This window comes from Python bivittatus, unplaced genomic scaffold, assembly GCF_059951505.1.
Source record: "Python bivittatus isolate LINGU-HERP-01145 unplaced genomic scaffold, Pbiv_v1 ctg000480_np1212, whole genome shotgun sequence".
NCBI lineage: Eukaryota > Metazoa > Chordata > Lepidosauria > Squamata > Pythonidae > Python > Python bivittatus.
This window is the reverse complement of record NW_028277075.1, coordinates 28,036,726-28,058,440: the sequence shown is the minus strand read 5'-3', so window position 1 is coordinate 28,058,440 and position 21,715 is coordinate 28,036,726. Positions and strand designations below refer to the sequence as shown.

The window sequence follows — 21,715 nt, the reverse complement described above, 5'->3', positions numbered from 1 at the left end:
CCTTCAAGGAGGTGTTGGTGCACCCCCTCCTCAAGAAACCCTCCCTGGATCCCACTGTACTGGACAATTTTCGTCCAGTCTCCCACCTCCCCTTTTTGGGGAAGGTGGTTGAGAAAGTGGTGGTTTCACAGCTCCAAAGGGTCCTGGAGGAAACGGATTATCTGGACCCTTTCCAGTCAGGTTTCAGGCCCGGTTATGGAGTGGAAATGGCATTGGTCTCTGGCGGGAGCGGGATGGTGGAAGTGTGACCATCCTTGATCTCTCAGCAGCTTTTGATACTGTCGACCACAGTATCCTGCTGGGACGGCACAGGGAATTGGGGGTGGGCGGCACAGTATTGTGCTGGTTTGCCTCCTTTCTTCAGGGCCGATCCCAATCGGTGTTGATAGGGAGCAAGAGGTCCCATCCTCGGCCCCTCCTGTGTGGGGTGCCGCAGGGTTCGGTTCTCTCCCCACTCCTTTTCAACATCTACATGAAGCCACTGGGTGAGATCATCCATCACCATGGGATGAGGTATCATCAGTATGCTGATGATACGCAATTATACATCTCTATCCCAGGTGAAGTAAGTGATGCCGTGGCCGCCCTTTCTCGGTGTCTGGAGGCTGTAAGGGTCTGGATGGGGAGCAACAGGCTTCGGCTGAACCCTGGTAAGACGGAGTGGCTGTGGGTTAATGGCTCCTCTGTATCCGGGACTTTGTCATCTTTGGTGCTCGATGGGGTGGCACTACCTCAGACAGACCCGGTGCGTAATCTGGGGGTCCTCCTAGACTCACGGCTTCTGCTTGAAGAGCAGGTGGCAGCCGTGGCTGGGAGGGCCTTTGCACAGCTTTGGGTTGTGCATCAGTTATGCCCTTTCCTGGATCGGGAAGCCCTTCGCACAGTTATGTCCCAGATAGACTACTGCAATGCGCTGTACATGGGGCTACCCTTGAAGACTATCCGGAAGCTAAAGCTAGTCCAGAATGTGGCTGTGCAAGCTAATTGTTGAGCCCCAAGAAGGGCCCACGTAACACCATTGCTCTGCAAGCTGCAATGGGTACCAGTTTGCTTCCGGGTCCAATTCAAGGTGTTGGTTATTACCTTTAAAGCCCTACATGGCATGGGATCAGGTTACCTAAGGGACCGGCTCTCCCCTATGACTTCAACCCATCCCACCCGGTCACACAGAGAGGGTATGCTTCGGACCCCCTCAGTAAAAGAACTTCGTCTAGCGGGGTCCAGAAGGCGGGCCTTCTCAGCGGTAGCCCCCGCTCTTTGGAACATTCTGCCCCTGGAAGTGCGATTGGCCCCTCACTCCTCACCTTCCAAAGGGCCTTGAAGACCTGGTTCTGCCACTTGGCCTGGGGTGGGGAGGGAACATCTCAAGCAGGAAGATGGCTAGCCCCATAGGGGCCGGCTGTCCCCACCCTGATTTTCCATCTTCTTGGATTTTTTGTTTCTAGTATTGTTTTAATTGTATATATGCTATGTATTTTATATATATTTATAGTTTTAATGTTTTTGTAACCCGCCCAGAGTCCCCTATTGTAGGGGAGATGGGCGGGAGAGAAATTCAATCAATCAATCAATCAATCAATCAATAAACCCCAAGAACTCCACTTTTCACATTGCCCAATATTAAAGGCAGACTTTCTGTTTTTAATGCATAGTTTTTAGAAGGTTTCAAATGGAAGTCTAAAGTGATTCAATTTAATTGTTCTCCCCAGCCTTGGGGACATGGTGATTGGTGCATCCCTTTTGTTTTGGTTTGCTTTTGTTCTAGTAAGTTTATAGTTGATACTAGACAATCTGACCAGTGTCATTGTTTCAGGGATATTTCCTTACCTAAACAGAGAAATAGAATGACCAAGGGCAAAAAAGCAGTCGGAGTGTGAGCAACTTGCAACTTGCTGCTGGCTTCTCAATTGACTTTGCTTGTGTGAAGCTGGCAGGGAGCCTCAGAAATCAACCTTCCTTCCTTCCTTCCTTCCTTCCTTCCTTCCTTCCTTCCTTCCTTCCTTCCTTCCTTCCTTCCTTCCTTCCTTCCTTCCTTCCTTCCTTCCTCCCTCCCTCCCTCCCTCCCTCGGGAGGAATACTGCACCCCCACTCCCCATTCCAGCATGTCCCCAAGGGCCCCCTCCTTCGAGGGAGGAAGAGGGTTTACCCATTGACCGCAGGTGTCCCCCAGCCACCCCTACCTTGCCAGCAGGCATCCAAGTCACTCCGTTCTTCCCTCAACACCCACCACCTTTAAAAGATTTCAAATTTCGGCCTCGATTCAAAATCAGCCAATCATCGCTGGCCTATTGGGCCTTGCCATCAGCTGATTGGGTGCAGGGGCCAGAGAGAGGCGGGAAAGAGGTTGGGGGCTCCTTCCTTCCATCCCCCATATAATGCAGGCTTGTGCCATTTGCCCTCCCTTCGTGACCCTCAGGAGAGCTCTGGTGAAGCCTCCTCCTCTCCTCGACCTCCTCCTCAACTCACCCATGGAACTGCCTGCTACTTTGCTGGGGGGAGGTGGAACAAAAGGAGCTGCAGACAATGAGGAAAACTGCATCCCCAGTCCCCATTTTGGCTTGTCCCCAAGGGCCCCCTCGAGGGGGGAAGAGGGCTCACCTGTCGACCACCGGCACCCCCCAGCCAGCCCTACCTCACCAGCAGGCATCCAAGTCGCTCCCTCATCCCATATCCCCACAGCCGTTAAGAGATTTCAAATTTCAGCCTAGTTTCCAAAGCTGCCAATCGCCGCTCGCCCATTGGGCCTTGCCGCCAGCACAGGGGCCAAAGGGAGATGGGAAAGAGGTTGGGGATCCCTCCTTCCCTCGCTTCCTTTCCACATGTAATATAGGCTTGCACTATTTGCTCTCCCCTCATGACCCTCAGAAGAGCCCCGGTGAAACCTCCTCCTCTTCCTCCTCAGCTGACCAGAGGAACTGCCTGCCACTTTGCTGGGAGGAGGTGGAACAAAGGGAGCTGCAGACCATGAGGAAACGGCATCCCCACTCCCCATTCTGGCAGATACCCAAGGGCCCCCTCCCTCGAGGGAGGAAGAGGGCTCACCCATTGACCACCAATGCCCCCCAGCCAGCCCTACCTCACCAGCAGATACCCAAGTCACTCTCTCATTCTTCCTTAAATGCCCACAGCCGTGAAGAGATTTCATATTTTGGCCTAGTTTCCAAAGTAGCCAATCACCACTCACCTGTCGGGTCTTGCCACCAGCTGATTGGGCGCAGGGGCAGAGAGAGGCAGGAAAGAGGTTGGGATATGCCCATAACAATTGATCACGTGACCTGGCTGACCATGGTGACACAGCAGCACAACAGTGCTGAAGCAGCCACAAATTCCCCAAATTTCAATCCCACTAGAGTAATGGGTCCTGGATTTTGGACGCATTCTGTAAGTTAGCCCATTTGAGGTATCTTGGTTCAAAAATTGTTGCCCTATGACGCACTGTTTTGCCCAGTTGAAGGTTACAGAGATGAGAGTTTTAGTAGCATATAGATTTTGTTCTTCTGGTCAATTGTGTTCTTTTATATGTGGTTTTTTAAATGTAAGTGCGCAGAGTCATCTAGGAGTCGGGAAGCCTCAAATGTGACAAATAAATAAAATTAATAAATATGTATTTTTATGTGTGACTTTTCTTGGGATAATTAAAACATGTGCACCTTTTCTTTTATTCCTTTTGGCAGCTGTATATGAATGTGCAGTGTCCAGCCTGTTCCAATTACTTCAGAAGGGGTACTTAAAATTGAATTTATTCAAGTACAGCATTTTTATACAGCCCATCAATAGTAGATTTTCTGTTCACATATAATGTTCAAAAATAAAATTAAACACATTTTAAAAAGCACCAGAATGAAAATAAAATCCATAAAAGTTATTCCTGTAGATTAAAAAATGGCAAAACATTCATTTTTAAGTGGAAACATAAAACAAGTGCATCTGGCAGGAAGAGACTGCAATATACAGTAGGTGCCAAGGAAACTTCCCTAGGAAGGGCATTTCACAGCTGGTGTACCACTATTTGGCATGGACATTTGGACTTGATTGACTGATTGATTGTTGCTCTTAGTTTCAATTAAAAAAAAGGCAGAATTAATGTATTCTTACAGTGTATTCTTCCATGCAAAGAAGCTTGGTAAAACTAAGCAGATTGCCCTAAAGCTCTTGGCAGTCTGATCAATAGAAGAATGCATACCAGTCTCTCCATTTGCCATTTTACAAACTCGCCTTGCTGCATAGATACCCAGGCCATAGAGAAAAAGTACACTCCAAATAGACTGAAATAAATCTCAGAAGTCCTGTAAAATTAGACCTCATTCTTTGAGTTTCAGTTTCTCTTAGTGTCTCACTGTATAATTAGGAATGAATCCTTTTTCAACAAAATATTGAATATATCCATATTGAAATCTAATTTGTCCTCTTCAGCAATAAAAGGTTCTGTGAAGCATTATGTATTGCAATGCCCCACCCAATAAATGAGAGTACTCTTGGTACTTTCACTAAGGAAAAGAATACGGTATTCTATTTCAGTTAGAGGAGAAGAATTGGAGTTGTGTGAAAGAAGTCAGAGATATACTTAATTTTAAAGTGAATTTGGTCTGCATGAGCAGGGAAGGGGAGGTAATTACATTTTCCAGAACTCAGTTGACTTTGAGATTTGGTTATCTTGATGTAATTACACGCGAGAGGTTATAAGCATCCACTGTTGCTAATGTTTCAGAGATCTGATTAAGGCAAAGTAATTAAAGAACTTGTGGTAGAAGCATAGACTGAATATGAAAATGTGAAAATTAATTTCTGAGCTTAATATCAGGGTTTCGGACATAGTTAAAAACCTAACACAACCAAAGTAACTGCCTGAACAAGACAACAACAATAACATTTAAAAAATGAGAGAGGCTCCACAAGTACCCGTACCCCAGGCCTTTTCCCCCCAATATGATTTATAATTAATCATTTTCTACATAAGTTGTAAGTACAGTTGTTAGGCTAGCCAGCTTTTGTTTTCATATTTGTTCTGTTAATAATGATTTTTCCTATTTATTCACCTCTAGCATTCCCAGACAGCATGGCCAATGGAAAGTGTATTTCCAGTATAGTTCTCTGAAAAACATATTTGTCAGTGTTTGGATTTTCTGAATGTTTGCTTGTCTTTGCCAATAAATATGATCAAAGTCTTACGTAAGTCCTAATAATACATAAGAGAAGGTGTTGTTTATTTTATAAACAGAGACATGCAACATAATTGTGTGAGTACGTCATTAAACAACCAGGGCTGCTTTGGGATATCTCTGCAGCATATAAATCTCACAAACTTTGGCTCTCTTCAACACAATGAGGGTCTTACCACAGATTCTAGATTATTGGTAGGAAATTCTTGGATCCTGGGAAGGAGAAAAGGTTTCCAGAACATGGCAGATGAAGATCAGTTAGACCTTCCAGCCTTTTCTCTTAAGTGAGGTGTCAGTCCATCCACTGAGATGTTTGTGAAAATCATTCATGGAGATCCTGCTTTAATGCACTCATTAATAAATGAGGGCTAGAATAAAGCTTCCTAGTTTCCAACATTCTCAAACCTTGCCCCTTTTTTTCTGGCTTTAAACCTGATTAATGAAACTCTATGTGGCTCTAGTTGCTTGGTTCTGTGCAGCTATTAAGGACTTGACAAGCAGGTTATTTCCCACTCAAAAGAAATTTCTGAAGTCCTCCATTAAAAGTCATTGATACCTAGCTGTGTGGAAAAGGTCACAAGCCCATATCTAAAGTTCTGTGGCTCCACGGATCTTCAGTAAAAGACTTACTCTCAATAAGGTGAAGATTTAGGGTGATGGTGAATCTTCCCAAGACCGGCCATCCAGTCAAAATAATTTCTAGAGCAGAACATGAAATTGTCCAGGAAGTCATAAAGAATACTGCAAGGACATCTGGAGATGTGCAGGCCTCTCTTGACTTGACTAAACTTAGTGTTTGTAACTCCACCATCACAAAAGCACAGAACAAAAATGGGAATAGATTATCTCCAAGATCCCTTCTGGCGCTTCCCTTCTATGATACTTTGCTTCTATTTTGCTGCAGTCAAAAGTAAAACCGTTGGGACTACATAGGTGTCATTATGTCTTGTAGAAACCAAACACTGCATTTCACAATAAGAACCTTATACCAGCTGTCAAGCATGGAGGTATGAGTGTCATGGTTGGGGGGTGCTTTCCTGCCTCAGAATCTGAATGACTTACTATAATTGAAGTAAGCATGAATTCTGTTCTGTGTCAGAGAATTCTACAGGAGAATATCAAGCCAACTGTTCCACTTATGTACAGCAGGTAGGATATCCAGCAAGATGATCCCAAACATAAAAGCAAGCCTACAAGAGATTGGACGAAGAGAAACAAACTCAGTGTTTTGGAATGGCCAAACCAAGGTTCAAATGGTGTGGCAGGATCTGAAGTGTATTTAGTTTGTGATAGAGAAAAGTTGAAGCAGTTTGCATAGAGGAATGGACCAGAATTCCTACACAGTGATGTGAGAGACTGATTAGCAATTACAGAAAGCCACTGTTTGCAGTTACTGCAGCTAAGGTTGTGCAACCAGTTACTGAATCTAAAGGGACAGTTACTTTTCACACTGACATGTTGGATGACTCTGTTTATGGAGTAAATGAAACAAGCACCAAACTTCAGTGTTGTTTGTTTACTCAGACTTCATTTATGCATCACCAGAACTTAACGAAGCTCTGATAATATGCAGTGGCAAGAATACACAAAAATCCATAACATCTGAAAGGGGAAGAATACTTTTTTTTACCGAAGAGTATTTATGGAAAGCACCCAGCTAGAGAAAGGTACTGCAATGCTTTAGGAGACCTCAACATTTCCAAGCGAATTCCCTCCATTTGCATCAAGAAGGGAAGATCTCTTTTCTCAGTAAATTAGTTTCTTTGTTAGCTAGTAACTCTTAGTATGAACTAATATTTGTATCAGCTTTTAATAAACTACTGTTTGACTTTTGGTTCCCAGAGTAACAATAGATCCTTGATTACACTTCTTACAATATCTTCATAGCAGCATGCCTATGAATGGTTAGGATAAGAAGAATCCAATGCCTGGAGTTATCCAGTGCTTAGAATAAGAAGAATCGGTGTTTCTAAAAGAATAGTGTGGGTCTCTATTCAGTGAATTGGAGGTCATCGATGTCCTCTCTTTCCTTTAACATTGTACTTCAGTTCATTTTTCTCTAGATTCTTTTGTTTGTTAAAAATCAGCTGGTGTTTTGGAAAAGAGAAACCTTGCTGACAATACAGGATTAATTGACCAAAATTGGAGAATATGTGGCAGTGGAAAAATGAACTGTATATATTCACAGCAAAAGTCTAACCAAATTCAGGTGGGAATGGCTCCCATATAAACCACATATCACACAACAATGCAAGACAATTAGAATGTGCTTTTTTGAAGAAAAAGAGAAACTGTTTAAAAATAATTAAAATTATTTAAACAGAAATGAGTAATAATTGCAAAAGTTTAAAGCACAGTATAAACATTTAAGTAATAGTTAGCGGTCAGGGAAAAAAAGGAAGAAAAAGAACAAAAATGGGGGCTGAGTGGTTTTTTGAATGTTTTTTTTTCTTACAAGACACATTTGTTTTTTAAAATTTTTTTAAAAATCACACGATTAAATCTCACCTTTTGAATTCTCACTTCAACCCTCACCTGAGTGTATTGCTGTTGCACAACCTTTACATTCAGGTGAGGGTTGAAGTGAGAATTCAAAAGATGAGATTTAATCGTGTGATTTTTTTAAAAATAAAAAAAACCGCGTAAGAATATAATAATATTCTTTATATTATAAATAATATAAGTCAGGGATTATATTGATTATATGATGGGTAAGGGATTATATTGCCATGTATGTTATTATACGTATGTACTCTAAGCTGGCATTTTTAGCAGATATGGAATATTTGCCTTTCACTCCCAGCTGCGTAGGGAATAGGGTAGGGGGAGTGGGGTAAAGCAAAGGCAGAAAAGGAAAGAGAAAGGCAGATATATGTCATAGTGTCTTCCAGGATGGAAGAGAAAATGCAGACTCTGGCTTAAGAAGTCTGTGGCAAGGCACAGCAACACATTTTTATGGGACTGTTAGCACCAGCTACGCAGCTATATGGATGAGCACAGACAGACAGTTCAGATGCCGCTGCTGCTTCTGTTTACACGGGTGCTTCTACCCAACTATTCCCTGTACGATGGAATGAGTCAACAGAATATTTGGGCCCATAGCTTCTGGCAACAGGGTATTGCACCTTTTTTTTTATCATAGGCGCATAATTTCTCAACCTTTGCAATTTCTTACATAAAATAATAGCAATTTCTCATCTCCTGTTGGATCATTCAGATCCACCTTCTGATGTGATCAGGTCTGAAGCAAAAGTTAGGGATCGCTGCCTGAGTGCCTCAAAGGGAACGGCTTCTTTATTTAATGACAGAATTTTGTCACGAGAGGTTTTCGTTACGTGCCTAGCCTGGAAGAGTTAAAAACGATAGCATCACAGCAACGGAATAAAACCATGGAGTGGCAGCATGTTGAAGTAAAAAATAATAATAAAATAATAAAAGCATATTAAATTTGGCAACAGGAAGGGCAACAAGAGACACAGCAGCATAGATTTAATTAAAAGCTTGGGTAAACAGATCTCTTTTGAGCTGTTGCCAGTTGCAGATGCACAGAGAGGGAATTCCATAGCTGAGTTGCCTCTAAAAACATTTACATTTACTCCATTGTGGATTCCTTGGTTATGGAAGATTCTAATGCTCTACCTGTGGTTCTTCCTTCTTCTTTGAGTTCATATAGTTTGTGGACAATATGCTTGGAAGAATAACACCAATCCTATGCACGCTTATAACCTTACACTGAATTAAGGCAACCAAGGGAGGTCTGATAAGGGAATATAGAGAATGATAAATGCTTCCCTTTATCCTATTGTAATATAGCTGTTGTGAAATCTCTACCAAAGAAAATTAGATCTACTGCATTGGATAATTACTGTTCAGTTTCCAGTTTGCCATTCTTGGACAAGATGCTTGAACATGTGGCATGTAACTCAGCTCCAGGGGTTCTTAGACAAGGCAAATTATAGGCCCCTTTCAGTTTAGCCATAGACCAAAGTTTGAGACTGAGATAGTTTTGGTTGCTCTGGTAGATTATCTACATTGGGAGATAAAGACAGGGAGTATACTGTATCCTGGTTTGTTATTCTGGATTTCTCAGCAGTTTTGATTCTAATTATGGTATCCTTTTAGACCACTTGGGAGAAATGGGCTTGGGAGGTACCATTTCATAATAGTTTCAGTAATCCTTTGGGGTCAGTCTTAGAAGATTATGCTGAGGGACTTGTAGTCAATCCTGTTTCCCGTTTTATTTAACATGTAACTTCTATGTGAAATTGATTGATTATGTGCCATCAAATCACTTTTGACTCCAAGCGATCATATAGATAGATTTTCTCCATGTTGATCTATCCCTAACCTGGTCTTTCAGGTGAAACTAGTAGAAGAGATTATTAAATAGATTTTGAATGTGTTGTTGATATACAGATGACAAGCAGATGTTTCTTCTTTTCAATCACTTTATATTTTTTATCCATGTGGTTTTCTTGGTATAATACAGGAGTGGTTTACCACTGCCTTTTCCTGAGCAGTATGAAATGGTTCCTTTGCTGTTATCACTGAAGTGATCATCTGCCTCCAGCAATTTCCTCTATCACTACAGTACTGCCCAATATAGGTGCCTGCTTGTTTTAACTGGCAGCTGCTACAGCATGCCTTGTGTGACCCTGCTGGGAGTACAGGTAGTTTAAGAACGAGTTCTATTCCCAAGGTCTGTCCTTAAGTCGAATTTGTATGTAAGCCAGAACAATATTATTGTATAATATTGTATAAGTAGTATTGTGTAATGAACTAAAACCATTGTGCATTTAACTTGTACTTTGCTACAGTAGGCTTCGTTCTTAACTGTGGGTCGTCTGTAAATCGGGCATTCTTAACCCAGGGACTGCCTGAACATACACTTGGCATACACTCCAGGCGTTCTTCACTCATCCCTCCCAAGAACACTTGCTGCCACACTTGAGGGGTGGGAGCACATGCCTAATTATATTCAGCTTCGTTTATTGCAATGTGTCCTGTTCAGAATTACCTTTGGAGAATTTTCAGAAGATGGAACTAACCAAGAATGCAGATAAGAGAAAGTTGGTAGGGCTAAATTACAATGGCCCTGCAAGGATTCAGTTTGAAGTGTTGGTGATGACACTTAAAGCTCTTAGGTCCAGGACACCTCAGATAATGGCTTCCTTTGTAAAGGCCTCCCTCTTTGCTAAGATCTGATGGAGGGACACCTTTCTGTGTCCCAGCTGAAGATGTGTTTCTCTGAAGAAGAAAAAGGGCCTTCTCAGTAAAACTCTGGAAGTCCTCTGTGTTTGTGTTTGTGTTTTCAGCCTGTTTGAAACATTAAGCAGACATCCCTACCAATGTTTAAAAATGATGGCTTTGAAATGTACAGAAAGAAAGATTACTCCCCCCCCCATAAATGGAGATGCTATGAATGTAATTATATTTTTGTAACTGGACAAATATTTAAAATTAACAAGTACAGTCACAGGAACTTTAAGCATCAAGATTTATAGTTAATGAAAGAGGATGCTAATTAGACCTGATTAATATGTTCAGCTTCAGAAGTGGAATTGACAGCCTTTACATCTGCAATCTTAAGCTATCCAGAGAAACTCAATGTAAAAACCTAACTCAAGGGTTTGCAATTTTGTTTACAAAATGAACATGTGGCCAAGCAGGATCTTGCTGGAGACTTTTTAAACACAAAGTTACAAAACAATTTCTTAAGAATATGAAGAGCAAGTAAATGTCTAATCTCTGGCAAGAAACATAGAAAGTAGTTGTAAGGCAAACCAAAAGGACGCTTGACATTACAATGTAAATGTAAACTCTGTGTTCTAATGAAAGCAGATCAAAAAGAGGCTGGTAAGTTAATAGTCCAGTTAGTCCATAAAATGCCAACAACTGCATTCATAGGGCTGCATTGTTAAATGCATTACTGATGTAAGAACAAACTTGTACAGAGGACAAGAAAGGGATGCATCTCATCCATATACTCCAAGTTTTTCCAGTCTACATGTGTTTGTTTTGGGGTATGCCCATATGACAAAGAAAAATCCATTCCTGATCCATGGAGGTGTGGGGGAAAGCACTTGGTCCTGCTGCCTGATTCTAAGTACTGAAGAATCAGTTTGAATCATAAGAACTGACTGAAGATAAACAACTTTTGTTTTCATTATGGAAGGATTGTAGTTCAGTTGTAGAACTCATGCTTGCATTCTGGTTGCTCCAGTAAAGGGAAAAGCCTCTGTTTGAAACCCTGGAGAGCAGCTGGCAGAACAGACCAGAAAACCTGCACACAATTTCCCAAGAGATCCAGACCCAAACTGTGGCGTGAGCATCTACACAAAGATGCAGAGTTCCAGAATGGGGCATAATCTTACAGTAAATCTCCAGTAAATGTCTCTGAAAACCAAGGTGAGCTGTAAAACCTTTTTCCAAGGGACTGTAAATCCCATGCTAAAAACTTGCAAGGCATCTCCATGAATTGCCCTATGAAATGAAAGCTCAAGAAGAGCTGCTGATTTGTCAAAATGATATTTTTCTGTAAGTTGGGTCAAATAGCCTGAATTATTCCCTCTTCTTGCCATTTATAGGTTTCTGGTACAAACCACGACGACAAAAAATTAGAAAAAATGTGTTGCAATGTCATATCCCAGCCACATATACTTGTGTCCTAATACTGGTGACCTAAGTCGTGTGGCATGTTTTGTTGTTTGCCCCCACTCTCCCCCTCCCAGACATCTGTGTTACCCATTATTGGATTTTGCACCCCAGTTTATGGAGACATGGCAGAAAACCATGATAATCTTTTAACAAACTATTTACGATGTTTCATTGCTGCTTGAGGGTACCATGGGGTATTAACAGCTGATCTTAGTGGAATCTCTGTAAGAAATAGATTCTTTTTTGTGGTTATATAAGATTGATAATAGTCAAGCTTGCCTTGCGCTTTAATAAAATATCCCTCTCATTTAATAAAATCAGTCTTTCGCTCTTTGGTCATCTGAATGAATTCTACTAAATGCAGTCCTGAAGAATCATTTCTATCAGAAATTAAGATTTTCCTTCATCAACTACTCTGAATTACTTTGGAAAATAATTGAAATGAGGGGGGATATAGAGGCCCATGAGGCTGATAGGAACACACTGATCAGACTGGATCACTCTTCTTTCTATGGATTGCAAATCATCTTTGAAGAACTGCAAGCATGATACTGATGTTCATTTCTCTGCTACAATCTTTTCTTCAAAGTTTCATCATCATAACACATCCTAAAGTATCTGCAAAGTGAGCCATGGAGTGGAGACATTTAGAGACACCTGTGGCAATGAAAAGAAACATATTTAAGGCAAAAGATTTATCTTGCTGACAGGTTGAATAGAGTGTAGCAGTTGGTATTAACAAAGAAGGAAGATACAAACTCTCCAAGTAAGGGCACTACTGAGTTGTAAATTACCTCTACTGTGGTTACAGAACACTTACCATCACTACTGATAAAGTTTGGATTAACTAACATTATTCTATTAAACTAAAAATATTGGAAAGGGCATGTGATTTCATGCTATCAGTATGAAAATTTCACCATGGCTTCTGTCTTTCCTTCTCTCCTCTCTTTTATTTGAATAAATTATATGATTTAGACTCCTGTATAATGTGCAGTGAGAGCCAGTTTGGTGTAGTGGTTAAGGTATCAGGCTAGAAACCAGGAGACTCTGAGTTCTAGTCCCCTTTAGGCACAAAGCCAGCTGGGTGACCTTGGGCCAGTCACCTCTCTCAGCCCTAGAAAGAAGGCAAAGGCAAGCCATCTTGCCAAGAAAACTGCAGGGGCTCATCTAGGCAGTTGCCAAGAATCAAGACTGTTTCCAAGGCACCAAAAAAATTAAAATTTTAAAATTTTAAAAAATGCAATAACATAATAGCTTTTGAAAATGGGCATAAAGGCATTCATTTTGTGATAAGAAGCATAAAAACTGGCAGAGCTCTTCCAAAGCAGCCTTCCTTGACTTGGTCTTCAGATGCATTGAGATTACAACTCCAGAATTCCAGCCTATGGCATTTAGATGGCAGTACAGTCGAGAACCCAGTCATTTCATCCTAGTCTGCTTCAGACAAGATCAGCTTCACCTTCACCAAAACAATCCATGGGCTCACACTGACTAACAGAGGACTGACTGGATGTTTCTAATTGCCTCCATTAAAAAACAAAACAGAATTTAATGAACTTGGTAGTAGGCAGTTTTATAATCAGTATATTTCTCTTTTTAAATGGAACATCTATTACATGTTTATTTCTGGGAAAAATTTGAAGAGACCCTAGGGCATAACTTTACTTTTTGAGGGAATTAAGCTTGTCAGTTTCAGACTGATGGGTGCAGGAGGGCTGGTGGAGGAAAAGGGAAAACAGTTATTTCTCCATTTTTGGGGAGTGGGGGGATGAAGTTGTATAAAGTTGGATGGATAACAGAAGTGCCCCAGCAAAAGTGATTTCCAGAAGGATAGTTGTAATATTTAAAGAGTTTCAAGGAATGAATAAAAGGAGGTAAGGGTTTTGTTTTCTATGCAGTTAAAACCAAAAAATAAGTATGTTGGCCTGCTGCAACCATCTTTGACTAGAAGTACTATAAAGAAAAGCCTTGGAAATCATTATCTGACTGAAATCTACAGTGAATCTATATTCATTGGAATGAATGTTTGTAAAAAATGGCTGTATATAAGAGGGTGCTTCTGCTTATGTTGTTATATAAAACCGAGAAGTAAGTATGCAGAAGATGCATAGAAGCAAGATGAATGCAGTGGGAATAATAATAATTGATAATTTCTTAAACTTGTATGCCATCCGAGTCTCAACGACTCTGGACAGCTCACAACAAAGAAATTACAATAAAATCAATAAAACATAAAAAATAAAGATAAAAGATGGCAAGCACAATGAAGTGGGGGCTCTCCTTCTCTTTCTCCCTCACCAAAAGCCTGGGTGAGGAGCCAGGTCTTCACCGCTCTTCTAAATTATGAACTGTATAGCAAAACAGGAAAAGAAAAAGTTAAAAATTAATGGATGCTAAATGAATGCAAACTGAATACAGAAGTGAATGACCAGTACAAAAGAAGTACATTTAGTTGGTTTCATTGTATAGAAGGAGTGAATGAGTGATGAATTGCAAAACAAGTATATGAAAGGAAAGTGAGCATATTGAGAGGAAGTGAAAAAACAAAGAAAATCATGGTTCCATGGAGTTGATGAGATCCTCAAAGAAAGAGGTAAGTTTAAAGGATATATTTATTGGTATATGGATGTGATGGAAGCAAGATGGTTTGCATGGATAGTAAGATACAGAGTGGTATAATGAATGGTATAAGTAACTTTTGGCTGCTTCCGATAATTTCTTTTGCTTGCTAATTACTTTTTTCTGCACTTTCCATAATGTTGCTTTTCCTAAAGGGGAATATTATAATGGTTATATGTGTATGAGAGACTATCATCACAGATCAGATATCTCCTCCCCCCTCCCTCTCCCCAATCTCCAGGCTATTTTTCAATTACAGGGAGCTTGGGAATTTTAAACTGATGTCTATTTTTTTTCCCCCTGAAATGAGCCTTCAAGATAGTAGACTAATTAGCCCTGGCCATTTCAGAGAAGTCTTGCTTACTCTCAAACAACGCTTGAATCATTGATGTCAAAGGCAATCAGAATGATTTTTTCTGGTCTGGACATTTATTAAACCCCTGAAATGTGTATAGTTAAATTACTGAGAATAGCTGAGGTTGGCTGAGTGTAAACTGTCATGAAGAAATGAAATAGCTTCAACATTTTGGAACTTGTTCTGAGAGCATACAATATAGCCAAGTAATTCAAGTGGCACACTTCCTTGATCTGTGGTTCAACCTCTGCTACTGGCCTCTGATTAATCAAATGCTGCTTTTGTAATTTGACATGCTATGAAGCTACTTGGGAAGCTGAGTTTCTGAACCCCACGCAGCTACTCTACAGCACAAGCACTAGGTGCAGGGTACACTGTGTGGTGTTGTTTGGCAAAAAGTTCCCACAATTAGATGAGTTATTGTTTGTTTTTATCCTCTATGCTGCCCAGAGTCACACTGGTTGAGTTGGGTGGTCTTATAAATTTAATTAAAATTTAGGAACAGCTTTGGTTTTGGGTCTTTGTACTGCAGCTAGAAGAACTTTTCTTTCTTCCTTTTGGTTAGATCTCTAGATTTCTTTTTGAAAGAAATACTTCATAATTGTGCCAAAGAGTGTTATTGCCTTGGATAAGATGGTGTTACAGCTTAGTTCAGTTTGTTGCGGTTTTGATACAATCAGCTTGTTCTTAAAGTGATAAACACTGTAAAGCAAAGTTTTGGCCCTGTGGTTATGTTCATTCTTTGTTACTGTTTTGCAGAGAGTCTTAAGTAGAATGTACATATTTGCAGTTCTGACCATTCAAATGCATATTATTTAGTGAGAATTACAGTTAATCATGCTTTTTGAATAGGATGCTATATTCCATTTGTCTTCCTGCAGTATTGGCCATATTGAACTTTAATTCTGTGCCTGAGATTGTTCCTTTTGTGATACAGGCATGAAATGTAATACCCAATACAATCACAATCATTCTTGATTTACATTGGTACACATCATTTTTATGAATAGAAATAAGAAGCAATAATGCTGGCTTAAAATCAAGTTTTGGAATATAATCTCCTAGCTTCAATTAGTACTAGCATAATTATACTGACCACCTGGTAGCAGGACACATCTGTTTTTTCTTTTTTGTTTTTTTTTCCTAGCTGGAACTCATCAGGTGTACATAGCCACAGATTTTTTCTGTGGGATTCAAGTCCTCTGCTGGGAATTGAACTCATAAACCATTCCATTTTAGATGATTAGATATAGTACTTTGGCTTAAGACACTGTTGAAGTCCTGGTTGAAGTCTATCTTTAGAATGGCAAAATGAGGGCATGACATAACATAACATTCATACCTCTCTGCTTGATTACTTAAGAAAAGGAAGGAGGACTGTATATACCATTCTAAAGATAGCAGCATACTTATTTCATTCATGTGAGGAGGTGCACAATCTTTCATCAGTTTCATCTTAGAACAGTCCCCTAGCTACTATCAGGGTTATCAGAGTAATTGCAAATTGAGTCTAGCAATATTGATTTTAATGTGGATGTGAGGGTGATCTGGCTGCGACATCTGTCACCCCATTGATCGCCAGGGTTGATTCGGCTGATCTGGCTGGCTAGGCAGGTGTCCCCTTCCTCCCTCACTGCTCCATGTGCATCCCTCCCGAAGCTGCGCGCTCAGTGGAAGAGGACGACCATCCCAGATAGAAGGAGTGTACCGATCTTCGATCAAGGGTATACGATAGCTGTGGTCCCCTGCTAGAACCCCCAAACAAGATTTTAATGTTGTTGTGAAAGATGTTTTATCTTGCTTAGTTTTTCAAATGCTTGCTCTTGAATCATATATATTTCATAGCTAACTGGATGGCCTAAATGTGTTAGCATGTTAGAGTTACATGTCTCTTTTTTAACTGGATATTTTGGACATTTTCTTTTTCTTTAGTTGACTTATCTAAATGAGTATCATGTATAATGCTGGTGTGTGTGTATGTGCTTATTTTAGGGAGTGAGTTGATCGATTTTGTGTAAAATGCACTTTTGACTTGGTTGTGTTATCAGGCAGCTTAACATAAATCATAATCATAAATGAGGTTTTTTTGTACAAAGCAGTTGGTTTCTCTCAGCCACACAATTTGTGTCCTTTCTGAAAAGAATCACGGTGTGTCTTTAACCCTATTAGACAGTGCTGATCAATATTGCTCTGAAGAAGTTAAAGATGTTTTATTTTGCTTAATGTTTCAAATGCTTGCTCTTGAATCATATATATTTCATAGTTAACTGGATGGCACAATAATCTGGTAGGCTGTTAATCTGTTCTATCATGATCTGTGTTTTGGATTATGTTTAAAAAAGTTTAAGCGAGTTAAGAATACTTCAACTAAACTTAAGGATCTAGAAAGACAGAGGCATGGAGTATCATGTACAAAACAACAAGAACTTCTGTCAGTTGTAAAAACTATAATTTCCCTTCTCATTAAAAAATAATAATAATAATAAAGAATTCCTCAAAACAAACACCCCAGTATTTGGTGGACCAAAGATTGTAATTTGCTTTCTGTGATGTTCTAAGCTACTTCAGAAATATTAAATATGAAATAATGTTTGTGGTTCCTGTTTCAAAAGTGCTTTGATATGTCACATAATCAGATTAATCTTGACTATGTGGAACTTCCCAGAGCTAATATTACATTATATGGAGATGGGGTTACTAGTGGGAGACGAGGGAATGGAAACAAAAGGAAGCTAGTAATTGATTGGTAGGCATACCTACTCTGGAACAGATCAGTGAATCCTGTACTGCTATGAAATAATACAGAAACTCCCACTCTAAGCCAAAAATTAAATTCAGTGGAACTGGCTCACTGGATCTATTTTTCAAAAGTAGCCATGGCATGTTGCTTATGTTTAAAAGTACTGACTTACCATTCATGATGTACTTTAGATTCAGTTCCTTTGTTCAGAGTGAGAATTGATCTGTAAAAGTGATCTTGACAGTGCAGCAAAAGTATTCTTTATATTTGTATTTATTTTACTGGTAGATTTGCAGTCATTGTGCTTTGTCCATGACCCATGCATATGTATCAAGACAGAAAAAATAGGAGAGAGATGAATAGTTTCATCTGACATCTCCATGGCAAGATCCACACCCCTCTGAATTAAATGTGGGTGGACACAGTTGACACAGAGGAGAAAGAATCAGTGAACACGGTCTCTGTTGGCTCAAATAGCCTTATGTCAGTGAGAAAAACAAACATGGATTTTACTCTGAATCTTGACGTCTTTGATGGTGCTTCTGCCTTGTATCAGTTTTATGTTTTGGATTCAGGCAGTTTACTTCTCAGCATGCACTTACTTCAGCAAGCACAATGCAAAGGAAATTATGGGCTCCTTTTTACTGACTGAATATGAAACATAAGAAACTGTGAATGTCAGACTTGCATTGTATCAAATCCTACTGCATCCCCATCCTGTAATGACTGGTAAAACATTTTGAAAAAACAAAAATATTTGTTCATTACATTCTTGGACAAATCTAACAAAGTGGATTTTTGCATCTTTACACTTCAGTTGTTCTCAAGGTTAGCAACGAATGCATCTTTGCTGAAACTGATTTGTCTACCAAATTTTCTCTTGAGCATTTTTTAGCTATCACACCAATTTTTCTGTTCAGAATTGCAGGATATCTTTCTCCCCACTGTTAAGATGCAAACTAGATGGAGCATATGCTTGTCCAGTGCTGGGGCTCAAAAGGGCATTTGGTTTTTGAACACCATTTAGAAGGTCTTTCTAGCGCAATGAATCAAAACAAACAATACCGTCAGCAGTTGCGAACGTAATTGCTTATCTGCTTGTCAGTGGAAGTGCGTCAGTTGGATGTTCCAGGAGACAAAGATACAGTAACTGCACTGGCTAATCAAACAGAGCTCTGGAACTGATATCCTTACATCTCAGAAATATAAGCACCGTTTGGCACTTTGGTATTTAATCTTTACCAGTCCAAACTATTATATTCAGAGGAGTTTCAATTCTAACAGTTGAAGGCAAGAGTGAGAGTGACTCACGTATTATGAATGCAGCCTGTTTCATGTTGTGTTCCCTACCGATCGGTCTGCATAAGTGAATTGTTCTTGTCAGTGATGGAGCTCTTTCATTACTGGATATCCTTTGGGTAGCTAAATAACAGTGAGATGACTTTGCTTTAGTGGGAATTCTGCAACAGTTTTTTTCACATACAGCAAGTTCTTTTGGCAATATCTGTTTTTCCATTGAGGTTACTTTGAGTATACGGAAAGGTATGCAAATTCTAAATTAATACAGTATTTAGATGTATGCAATGTTTTTGTTTTTTTACAGACACATACCTCTTTCTCTTCTTTTGTTTTTAGGGTCAACGTATTTATTCCATAAAACTTGTATACTATCTAGAACAGCTTTCTCCAATTTGATGCCTTCTAGAGGTGTTGGAATGAACTGGGAGGCCGGGGGTGCTGCGAGTTGCAGTTCCAACTTCTCTGGAGAGCATCAGACATGTGTGTCCATTGGGGGTGGGGTCGGAGAGAAAACTAATGTCACATGTGTGACACAAAAACGTTCTTCAGGACAACTCATTGTTTTGGGCAGATCTTACATATTTATCAGCACTGAATAAGAAATCTATGGAGACTATACCACTTTTTTTTTTCCAGTTTGTAGGAAACAGTAGTCTTTCCCCCATGAAAATCCCTTTATGGAACATTTCGCCAAAAAGATTGGCTGTGACAAAGATCCGCATTTTGTAGCGTGCTAACAAAACTGAGGCATACTTTTTACATGGACCTTGTTTCTGTAGCTACTTCCATACTGAACTTAATACGCATGTAATGTTTATGGTTTTTCAGTTGAAATCACAATGACACATAATCTAAACATCCTTTGGAAGAAGCTGGTGGCAGAAATGTTTGCACTTGCTCCAATCAAGGTGGCAGCAATGATAGATGCAAGCAGTGATCATGCTGTCAGAAGTAAGAGTAGAGGGAATAATTGTACAGTTGTAATGTTTCATCATTCAGAATTGGAGAGGACATTATCATCCAGCAGCCCATTTCTCTTCAAAGAACTCATTATAGGATACAGCTATTTTCATCTGCCTTGGGGAAGAAATATTTCTCAGGCTTTCATATCAAATTGTTCTGAGAAGGTAAGACTCTTCTCTTAGGCAGGATCTTAATTTTCTTGCAAATAGAAAATCAACCAAGTTATCTCACAATTTTAAAATGCTTTTTAAAAAGCTGCTTAGAATATCACCAGCAACTCCATAGTGAGTTAAAGTTTCAGAGTTCTCCTATGTGTGATCCCAGCTGGCCTTTTACCAATCCTATAACACAGGTATTAAGAAGGGAAGTCTGCTTTGAATTGAACTTGACTCCTGGTTGACTTTGTGGACACCTCCCTGTAATTTGCTTAGCTGCAATACAGAAGTGATTTCCTGTTGCCTTTGATGGGGACGTTTTTCAACATTAGGATTTCCTATTTAGATACTAACCCAGCCTGACTCTGCTTTGCTTCCAGGACCAGATCAGGTTGGCAATGTGCTGTTACAGTATGATTTATTTTTTTATTTGGTGGTACTTGTGCACTATTCCAGTCTGAACAACTTGGGAGGTGGGGGCAATCCAAGCAATGAATATCTACTCATATTAAAGCAATCTATAATCAATATAGTTACAGGAGAAAACCAATCACAAATGGTTAAAAAAGAAGTTTATCTTCATATTAGAGAGCTGGGGTCCAAGGAATAGTTTAGGGGTGGTCACCTATTTAGGTGGCAGGCATTTCTGCATAATATGTGATCTATGTATACCTATACATTGAAGGAGAGTATGTCCCACCTGTATATAGTCCTTCTGTGAAGGAATGTCACCAGTGGGAAAATCTGCAGAAGCCATTCATATCTGTTCCGTAAATTGGAAATCTTGTGCAATCAGATATTCTTCAATAAAGGGATATTTGGGGGGCAGGAAGAGGATTTGACTGAGGGAATGAGATGGCCAAGGGGTATGATGTCAAGGCTAGGGAATATAGCGGCCTTTTTTTCCTGCAGTTGTCATTGTAGGTTTTTTCCCCCCCCAATTTAACTGATTGAATCGCACTAAAATATTTGATATTTCTCAACCTAGATATAATTAAAAACTCTTTCATCTTCTTGGGCAACCACTCATCCTTCTTATTCTTTTGTTTGTTTGTTTGCTTGCTTGTTTTAAAAACAGTTTAAGAATCAAGGTACCTATATGTTTTCTCAAGAGCCAAAAAAGCATGGGCATTTTCAAGTTAAGACATTGGCTTTATTTTGCTACATGACTGGTTTGTTAAATAATAATTTCTTCTACAGTAGCTCTGTTACTCTCTGCTGAAGTTGTAGCCTTCACCTTCTTTCCATAGTGATCTTTCCAGTTTAGCTAGATTTGAACAAGTCTTCATAGTTGGGGCTGGATAAAGAGACTAGAGGCACTGGCAGTAGTGTAAACAACTGTAGGAGGAATGTTACTTCAGAAACTTCAGTAGAAGAAACAAAACAATAGATTACTATTTGGTAGTTATCAGTAATTAACCTAAATCTCATGCTGCCACCTTACTTCTCTGCTACTTGAAGTTTTGAAAAATTGAATGTGCTTTACTCTGTCAGATGCAGATACAGAGAATCTGATATTGCTTTCACAAAGCCGCCCAGCAAGTTGATAATCTAGCTTTTAGACCTGAAAGCATGTTAAATTATAGAAAATTGTTATTATTGTATGTTCCAAAATTTAACATTTAATGTAACATCTATCACAATACGCTGTACCTAGCAGAGGTGCCCTAATTATTGATTATGCTGGTAATCGGTGTCCCACATAGCAACATCACTTTCCATACCAGTGTTCTTATCATCATTCCTAAATTAGAGTGTGGTTGCC

General features: G+C 39.8%; 1 protein-coding gene across 8 annotated transcripts in view; it reads left to right on the top strand.

Moving 5' to 3' along the window:
• The window catches only part of RGS6 (regulator of G protein signaling 6), a 250,205-nt gene that overhangs the window by 45,916 nt on the left and 182,574 nt on the right, over positions 1-21,715 (top strand). The gene's annotated exons all lie outside the window — the stretch shown is intronic.